Raw genomic sequence first — 7878 nt, forward strand, 5'->3', positions numbered from 1 at the left:
ACACTTAGAATGGAACCTGGCACAATAATACCACTACATGAATGTGAGCTAGTCTCTTTTCAATTGCATCTATAGATATTCTAAAATTGCAATCCTGCTGGTGTTTTCAAGTGTTCTAGGAGGCAAGACTTTGCACCCATTCCCAGGGATGTATATTACTTTCTCCAGGGCAACTTGTCAAAATGCATCAAGAACTATAACAAAACCAATATTTTGGATCAAGTATTTCCACATCTGAGATGTTTTTCTAAGAACACAAGCAGAGAAACAATAAATCTGTGCTCGTTCATTCATTTCTTCACTGATGAATTGGGAGAGACATAAAGAGTTCATCACGGAGGCACAGAGATGAACAAACATGGATATTCATCCCAATTTCCTGTAAAAGTGTGAAAAGTTGCAACCAACCTAAACGCCCAGCAGGAAACACCAGGTTACATAACTATGCAGCCGTGGAGGGGGACAGGGGAGAGGGGGAGGGGGTCCTGCTTTAAAAGAATATTTAACAAGATATTTTCTGGGGCTTTAAAAAGTAACAAAACAACACAATCTCACTGTAAAAGGCTCAAATAACAGAAAAGAAATCCACCCTCCCCCCCCTTAAACTCTCACCCTGCCTCTTCTTCATAAGAAGGAGCCACTGTCAACTGTTTGGAAGAGATTTTCAGGGTGTTTAATGCGTGGACACACTTGTATACATCCATGTTCTCCAACATCAATGCAATCATACTATAGTTAACATTACGTGGCTTTTTCTTTTCCCATGGAGCAGGCACACAGGGATTTTTCCATGTCGGTGAATATAGGTCTGTCTCATTCTTTTTAATGGCTGCAGAACGTTCCCATAGCATGCCGTGCCCTAATTTGCCTAACTATGCCCCTGTTGTCAGTCTTGGAGACGGTCTGCCACGTTTCACTTTTACAGGCAATGGCATCATTGCAAGCTGGGCTGTGATGAGCGCACATATCATTAGGCACATATGTTTATGGGCTCCCTTGTCGGATGGAGAGTGGCCAGGTCAAAGGTTATGTGCTTTCATATTTTGATGAACACATAGTACCTTTATTTTTATGCTTCATTTGTTTTTTGAATTTATTTTAAACACACCAGCAGTCATTTTATGATGAGAAAAAGCGTCCCCTCCCCAGGAAACGTTTACCACGAAGGCCAAGAAAGCAAGGAGTTAGCCAACTGTTGCACCCTGAACCTCCCCCAGCCGGCAGAAGCAAGCCCCGCCCCTGAAGTCTTCACTCCCAGGGGCACGACACCCAAATATCACAGCAAGATTGCCCCCTGGTGGCAGAGAAATAAGAAGCTGATCCAGGACAGTTCAGGGTGCGTGTGTATGTGTCCCCTCTTGTGCGGAGCTGTATTTCATTTTATTCTAATCATAAAGCAACCCTCTGAGTCAGGGACTAAAACTAGGTAAAAGACACAGGTGAGAAATCTGAGTTACCTGGCTGGCAAGGGGCAGACGCTCCCTCAACTCTGAGAAAATCCAGGTCCCTGTTTCCACTCCCTTGAGTCCGTGGATCTAATTCACACACCGTGCAATTCACCCGGTGAAAGTGAGCAATTCAGTGGACTTTAGTGTATTCATGGAGGTCTGCAACCATCACCACTATCAGCGCGAAAACGTTTCCAACACAGGACGTGGAGAAGAGGGAATCCTCGTGCACTTTGGTGGAAACGTACAGTGATGCAGCCACTATGGAAAACAGGATGGAGTTGCCTCAAACAATTAAAAGTAAAACTACCCTATGACCCAGGAACTCCACTTCTAGGGACCTACCCAAAGAACATGAAATCACTATCTCAAAGAGATATCTGCAGCCCCCCCCCCCCATGTTCACTGAAGCATTATTTGCAATGTCCAAGGTATGGAAACAACCCAAGTGTCCATGGATGGATGAATGGATAAAGAAGATATAGTGTATATATACAATGGAATATTATATATCCTTTATTTTTTAATGTTTATTTTTGAGAGAGAGAGAGAAGCAGAGAGAGGGGGAGACACAGAATCGGAAGCAGGCTCCAGGCTCCAAGCTGTCAGCTCAGACGCGGGGCTCAAGCTCAAACTCACAAACTGCGAGATCATGACCTGAACAGAAGTGAGATGCTTAACCCACTGAGCCACTTTATTTGTCCTTTAAGAAGAAAGAAATCCTGTCATTTGTAACCACATGAATGAAATGGCAGGGCATTATTCTAAGCAAAATAAGCCAGAGAAAGACAAATACTGCAAGGCATCACCTGGGGTGGGGGAGGGGGAAGCTGACTTCATAGAAACAGAGAACGGAAAAGTGGTTGCCAGGGGCTGGGAGATGGGGGGAAATAGGGAAAGGTTGGTAAAAGGGCACAAATTTTCAGTTCTAAGATGAATAAGGTCTGAGGAGCTGATATATAATATGAGGACTATAGTTAATAACACTGTATTTTACAACCGAAATTTGCCAAGAGTAGAACTTAAATGTACTCACCAGAGAGGGGGATGGTAAACATGTGAGGTGATGGATATGTTCATTAACTCAGTGGGGGATCCGTTCACAATGTATGGGTATATCAAGTTATCACATTATACACTCTTTCTTTTTTTAACGTTTATTTATTTTTGAGAGAGAGAGTGTGTGTGTGTGCATGCACAGGTGCACATGGGTGCGAGTCGGGGAGGGGCAGAGAGAGAAGCGAGGACAGAGGATCTGAAGTGGGCTCTGTGCTGACAGCAGTGAGCCCATCGCGGGGCTCGAACTCGCTAAATGTGGATCATGATCTGAGCCCAAGTCGGATGCTCAACCGACTGAGCCACCCAGGTGCCCCTACATTCTTTCATTTAGCATGAGGTTTCCAGGTTTCATCCACATTGTATCATGTGTCTGTACTTCACTTCTTTTTTGTGGCCAAATAATATTCCATTGTGTGGGTATAACAGGTTGTTCATTTGTTCATCAGTGGGTGGGCATCTGATTGGCTATTATGAATAATGCTCAGATGAACTTCTGTGGACAAGATTTTGGTGGACATCTGTTTTTATTTTGGGGGAGGGAGAGATCCTAGGAGATCGTTCCATACAGGAGAGACCCTTTAACTCAGCTTTCCAGATGTCCTGGGGTTCTGACCTCTATGTGGCCATTTTCAGAGAGCTGGCCAGAAACATGTAAAGCAAACCCTCTTGTTAGCTTGGTTCCATCGGTCTCCTCTGCTCCCACTCCACTGGGTCAGCTCCTGAGCTGCAGGTAAACCTCCTGATCCAGAACCCAGGCCCTCACTGGAACCCCAAGATTTCTTAGCATTAGCTGAGCCTTAATCTCTAGAACCAGGGAGAAGTAGCCTGGACAGCCCAGGAAGCTCCATTAGAAGCCCCACTAACTCTTAAGTGATGAATGACTTCTCCAAAGATTTCCAATGCTCTCTCTTTTTGGCGCACAGCAGAGCTGTTCTTTCCTGCCCCCTCATGGTTGAGTAAGGCCATGTGACTTGTTCTGAGCAATGAGTAGTGAGTGGAAATGTATCATTTCCCAGCCAGAGTATCTAATTGCCATGCAAGACCCCCCAGAGATTTCTTTCCTCTGCTACAGTGATCTGAAACATTCCAGATAGTGGCTGTTTCATCACGTGGGGTGAGGAGTGAGGCACATGGGAAAGAATCCCTAGATGATCTGTAATAGATACATCTTGAGAGCAAAAAAATTAATCTTGTATGGTTTTAGGCCCCCAAGACTTTGGGGTCATTTTTTACAGCAGCATATTCTAATTTATCCTGGCAGAGACACCATCCCATCCACATCATGGTACCTGGGTCCAGCCGAGGGCTTTATATTAGTTTGGTAGGGCTTCCATAATGAAGGATCACAGAGCGGGTGGCTTAAACAACAGAAATTTATTGTCTCCCAGTTCTGGAGGCTAGAAGTCGGAGATCCAAGTTAACAGGGTTCGTTCCTCTGAGGGCTGTGAGGGAGCATCTGTCCGATGCCGCTTTCCTAGCTTCTGGTGGACTCAGGCATTCCTTGGCTTTGTAGTTGATGTTCTCCCTGTGTCTTCACGTTGTCTTCCCTCTATATATCTGTCCTAGTGTCCAAATGTCCCCGTTTTATAAGGACACTAGTCATGACTGATTAATTTTGGCTTATTATCTCTTTAAAAATCTTATCTCCAAATAGAGTCTCACTCTGTTGTCCTGAGGGTTAGGATTTCAACATATACATTTGGGAGGGGGGCACAATTCAGACCATAGCAGGCTCCATTCCAGCTTCGAGGTGCCAGCAGTCCCATCCTGCCCAGGATCGGTGAGAAAAAGTAGGAAAGATTGATGCCAGTCTAAGTTGGTGAGGCTTGGGGCATCTTAGGCTCTAGTGATCAGGGAGTTCCTTCTAGGTCCATGGAGGACTTCTTCCCTGAGGATTAAGTGCTGCCCCCAGGATTGCAGCCTTAAATGGAAATCTCAACAAGTCTACCTCCAGAGGAAATAACATTGGGTGCTGAGTAAGCTTATGAATATGAATCCTGGCTACATCTATTAACAACTGTGTAACGTAAGCCCCTCAGAAGCTTGTTTTCTCTCCTATAAAATGGGATGATAATAACTCGCCCTCCATAGAGCTACTGTAGGAATTCAGAGAGAACATGCATGCATCAGTGCAAGGCCTGATCTATAGCAATTTTCCCATAAGCTCATTGTTATTGTTATTGCTGCTGATGGTGTTAATTTGTGCTTAAAGGAAAGGGGAAACTATGTGGTCTCAGGGTGGGGTGCCAAGACTCCCAACAGAGTGGGAGACACCTCAAGCATCTTTGATTTATCTCCAGAACTTGGGTTCATTCAACAAGCACTTATTGAGCAGCTACTATGAGCCAGGAGCTCTTTTATGCAAAGTTTCCCCAGTGATGGAACTTCTATTCAAGCGTGTCTTATTCAGACAGATATACACAACTAAATAAACAAGTAAAACAACTGTGGATAGAGATTGTGATTTTGGGGCGCCTGGGTGGCTCAGTTGGTTGAGCGTCCAACTTTGGCTCAGGTCATGATCTCTCAGTTCGTGGGCTCAGGCCCTGCGTCAGGCTCTGTGCTGACAGCTCAGAGCCTGGAGCCTGCTTCGGATTCTGTGTCTCCCTCTCTCTCTCTGCCCCTTCCCCGCTCATGCTCTGTCTCTGTCTCTCAAAAATGAATAAACGTTAAAAAAATAAATAAATAAAAGCAAGGAAACGGGGCAGGCGGGGGTGGGAAAGCTACTTTAGAAAGTAGCTTTAGACAGTCTGAAGGAGTGATATTTGAGAAAAGACTTATTCAGCTACACAAAGACTGAAAAGCAGAGGGCTTGAAGGCAGGAGAGTTTGAGAAAAAGAAAGAATGCTGGTGTAATTGGAACAGCATGGGTGAGGGTGGAGGGAAAGGCCATTAGGATGGAGATTTTGACAAGGGGCAAACTTGGACTGAATCTTCAGCTTAATGTGCCTCTTAAAACCTAGAGATTTGCTGAGGACAGCGATGTCACGGTCTTGGATGGGAAGGTAGAGACAGGGGGACTTATCAGCACCCGGGACAGCTCTCTCGCTGTCCATGGTGCTGACACCCTGAGACCAGGTTCCCAATGGGGTACAGGAGATGAAGTTCCCAACCTTCGAGGCTCTGGTGTTCCAGATACGAATAGTCAGAATGTCAAAAATGACTAATTATTGAAGGTCTTCTATCGGATCAGCCCGTGTGCTTGGGCAAAATAATGCCCGCCTCCTCCAAATATGCCTACACCCTAGTCCCCAGAACCTGTGAATGTCCCCCTACCTGACAAAAAGGACTCTGCAGAAGTGATTACACTGAGGATCTTGAGATGATCCTGGATTACCCACGTGGGCCTAATGTCATCACAAGCGTCTCTACAGGAGGGAGGCAGGAGGGTCAGAGTCAGGGAAGGAGATGGAGACTGGAAGCAGAGGTCAGAGTGATGCAACACAAGAAAGATGCAGCCAGCCACCTCTGGCTTCCAATGCGGCCACAAGCCAAGGAATGCAGGTGCCCCCAGAAGATGGAAAGGCAAGAAAACAGATTCTCCTCTAAGGCCTCCAGAAGGAATGCAGCCCCGCAGACACCTTGATTTTAGCTCAGAGAGACCCATTTTGAACTTACGAACTCCAGAACTGTAAAATAATAAACACGTGTGGCTTTCAGCACCAAGTTTGTGATGATTAATTTCAGAAGCAGTAGGAAAATCATGTGAGCCAAAGCCCAGGAAAGACAGCTCTCTCCTTCACATAATCCAGGAATTGGCACAACAGAGAATTCGACTCCCTGACTGAAGGTTTGTGTCCCCTGCTCCAATTTGTATGTTGAAGTGGTGACCTCCAATGTAATGGCATCAGATGGGGTCTCTGGGAGGTCACGAGGGTGGAGTCCTCACGAGTGGGATTGGCGAGTGCCCTTATAAGAGAAACCCCAGAGAGATCTCTCACCCTCTCTCTGCCAAACGAGGGTACGACAGGGAGTCGGCAGCCTGTAACCCAGAAAAGTCCTTCCCCAGAACCCAGCTATGTTGGCACCTTAATCTTTGACTTCAAAGACCCCAGAACTGGGAAATAAAGGTCTGTGTTGAAGGCCCCCAGCCTGTGGTACTTTGTTATGGTGGCCGCAGCAAAGCAATATACCTGGGGACGGTGGGGAGCTCCGGCCCAACTCCAGCTCGCCCTGGGTCCGCCTGGAAGAGGAGTGCTCTCCAAGCCCACAGAGTCACTGTTAGGGGGCTTGGCCCACCCCAGCTGTCCCTGGGCCACTTCAAGGTGAGGAAGGGAGCTTCAGATAAGTATCTAGAAGACAGTGTATACATGAGCCCCAGGGCTGTTCTCGCTCGGCACAGCCTCTCTCTGGACAACGTCATCGATCCCCATGTCATCAATCTCCACCACTGCCCTGGTGCTTCTGACTGGTCCCAGCACAAATCTCTCTTAAGTCCCCAACCCAAATGTCCAGAGCCTCCACCATCTCCCTTCGGACGGCCCCTCAAGCTCCTCACACTGAACGTGGTCAGAACAGAGCCCAGAATGACCCCCCACTCCTGTTCCTTTCTCCACGTCCCATCTTGACAAAGAGGCCCCTCCCTGGTCACCTATGCCACGGTGCCCTCGTCCTCCTTGGTGTCCCCTGCGCCGTGCCCCCCGGTGTGCATCAAACTCTGGATTCTGGCAAATTTTCTTGTGAATGTCTCAGACCTTGTCCCTCCTTCCTCTCCCTGGGTCCGCTGCCCCAGTCATCTCTCCTTGGTCCCTTGCGAGCCATCCCCTTCTGGAGACACAGATCTGACTATTCCCCACTCAAAAACCTCCCAAGGCCGGTGTGTTGCTGGTGGGAAGGTCAAGTGGTATAGCCACCGTGAAGAAGAGTGTGGCAGTTCCTCAAAAAGTTAAACCAAGCATGACCGTATGACGCGGCAATGCCACTTCTGGGTCCACACTCTGCGGAAGTGAAAGCAGGGATATGTGTATGCCCGTGTTCACGGCACCGTTGCTCACAACGCCCCCAAGGTGGAAGCAGCCAGGAGCGTCCTCTGACAGGTAAACAAATGAACAAGACGTGATCCATCCGTACAACGGAGTATCATTCAGTCTTAAAAAGGAAGGACGTTCTGATGCCTGCTACACGGATGATGCTTGAGGGCGTCATACTTAACGAAATAAGTCAGTCACACCGAAGGACAAATACTATCTGATTTCATTTATATGAGGTCCCTGGAGGAGTCAAACCCATAGAGACAGAAAGTAGCTGGTGGGTGCTGGGGCTGGGCGAGGGGGAGTCAGTGCTTAATTGGAGCGGAGTTTCAGTTTCGGGTGAGAAAGTTCTGGAGCGGGACGGTGGGGATGGCTGCACAACGGTGCCACCGAATTTTGCA

The sequence above is a fragment of the Panthera onca genome, chromosome A2 (assembly GCF_046562875.1).
Source record: "Panthera onca isolate mPanOnc1 chromosome A2, mPanOnc1 haplotype 2, whole genome shotgun sequence".
Lineage (NCBI taxonomy): Eukaryota > Metazoa > Chordata > Mammalia > Carnivora > Felidae > Panthera > Panthera onca.